Source organism: Octopus sinensis, unplaced genomic scaffold (assembly GCF_006345805.1).
Source record: "Octopus sinensis unplaced genomic scaffold, ASM634580v1 Contig16283, whole genome shotgun sequence".
Lineage (NCBI taxonomy): Eukaryota > Metazoa > Mollusca > Cephalopoda > Octopoda > Octopodidae > Octopus > Octopus sinensis.
Window position 1 is genome coordinate 22,501 of NW_021834248.1, and position 2,500 is coordinate 25,000.

The following is a 2,500-nucleotide window of genomic DNA, read 5'->3' on the forward strand; positions in this document are numbered from 1 at the left end:
GATTCCGAAAGGGATAAGAAGCAAAGTCAATCACGGCGGAGTTTCAACTCAGGGCGGAAAGATGAACGAAAATCCGCTAAGGATATTATCCGGTGAGTTAACATTTCGGTACAAAGCTTGCAATTTCGTGGGCTGTAAATCGATTACAACGACTCTAGGGCTTAACTGGTATTTGTTTCAGCGACCCCGAAAGGGGTGAAAAGCAAAGTCGACCTCGGTGGAATTTGAACACAGGACATAAGGACGAACGTAATACTACTAAGGATATTGCCGGGCGCTTTATCGTTTCTGCCAGCTCATCGCCTTAGATGCTTAATACATATTACATATTTCCATGTATTGATGGATTTTCCATGTAATTTGTCTATATCACACACACACGCGCACACATATTATCTTTTACTTGACTTAGTCATTAGACTGTGGCCATGCTGGAGCACAACCTTGAAGAATTCTAGTTGAACGAATCGACCACAGTACACATTTTTGAAACTTGGTTTCAAGTTACGGGAAAGTAAACACACCAACACGGCGTAGGTTTCAGTGAATGTGGAGGGTATTCGACTGAATTACTTTGTCCAATCCTTCTGTTTGACAAGATCTCATCGAACTAAGTAGTCCTTACAAGCCCCTAATAGTGTGTAGGAGCCTCGTTTCGTTAGAATTACGCTTCAAATCTTCAAAGCCGTCTTGATTTGTAGACACGACAAATTGTTGTAATAAGTTCAGTGAAATGACACCATAGTACCGTCACAGAAGAACTGTCCAGTTAATCTTTTTGATAACAAACTACGTCATAATGTAACTTCTGGTAAATTAACCTAATGTTCCTCCGTACAAAGCGTATTCGCAGGTTCTCAATAGTTACCATTTTGGTGGTTAATTAAGATATTTAATTTTAAAATAGCCACATTACTCTAAACAACCTTAGCTGTAAATTGCGTATTTTCTATACGTGGCCAAATATCATTCGTAAAACTCCACTCTTGGTCCGGGCCACCTTAATCGGGACCATTTTCTCTTTTAGAACTTGAGTTTTCCAATAAAAGCGCTTTCAGATACGATGGATGGTTTATTTTGAAGGCCCTATCTCACGTGATACAGATTTTCTTAAACACTAGCAATACATTTTCAGTTCTCTTTAATGTTCTGTAAGAATCGTAGATGTTGTAAATGGGAACATTCTGAGTATTTCTATCAACTTTGAACTTATCTCGAAGTCGAGAAGTGGTTCAGAGAAGTCGTTCAGATAAATCCGTTTTATATTCCCTGATAAACGGTCTTTGTGTTTCGCTGAATGCGTTTGCAAACTTCCAGTAGCACTTTAGGAAAAATTTATTTTGTTCAAAGTTTAGTCTGGTCACCTTTACTATGTTCAGAGGGTTAAATCTGGAAAACAAAAATATGAAAATTAAGCGAGTCATTAACTGTTGAAGTGTATACCGTAAATCCTCGAGTATAACCCGCATTTTTTCCCAAAATTTAAAGGTCAAAATCCCTAATGCGTACTATATACGAGGTTAAAAATGAAAAATATTTTCTAAGCAATGTCGGAGTCTCTATTTGCTGTCCGGCAATGTTTATTCAGACGCATTTTGTGATGTCGGGCGCGAAAATACCTTAAGCTAAGCCTGAAAGCAATGAAGTCATAAAAGAACCATCCATAACTTGCAGTAAGCAACATTTATTAAACGTTATTATTGTTATTTCTTTATTTTCTGCAAACAAAATGTACAAAAAAGCTACACGTTTGCATTATGTTATATATACAATAATAATAAAGGACGTTACCGTTTACCGTTTTACAAACCAAGGATGTTATATAGACCTCCTTCACTCAAGTTAGAGAAGGGGAACGTATTATACACAAGGTTTAGGTTTTTCAGAGGTACAGCCCCCTAAAAATACCCTGCGTATTATACTAAGGGCGGACTATACTCGAGGATTTACGGTACACATTTTTCGGACATTCTGTACACAGACACATATACCCACACATACATATACACACTCAAATATGTAATATACATATAACCATGCAACCACATACGAGCTGTTGGTGATATTTCTCCTTCTCTGGACTTCCCCACTTTTCCTTCCTGACGAAGAGCTGTGCTCGAAACGTTAAGAACCCTCTCCTTCGTCCACATTTAATGAGCATCAAACTAATATATTCCATATGCGCGTCCACTTTTTGTTTTATTCTTAGTTTTAAAGTTCGATTATTCGATTCGACTTTATACATACTTATATAATACATGCATATTTATGTATATAAACACACAAGCACTTATGTATGTATGTATGTATGTATGTATGCATTTATGTATATTTGTATGTATGTATATATGTATGTATGTATGTATGTATGTATGTATGTTTGAATGTATGTATGTATGTATGTTTGAATGTATATATGTATGTATGTATGTATGTATGTATGTATGTTTGAATGTATGTATGTATGTATGTATGTATGTATGTATGTATGTATGTTATG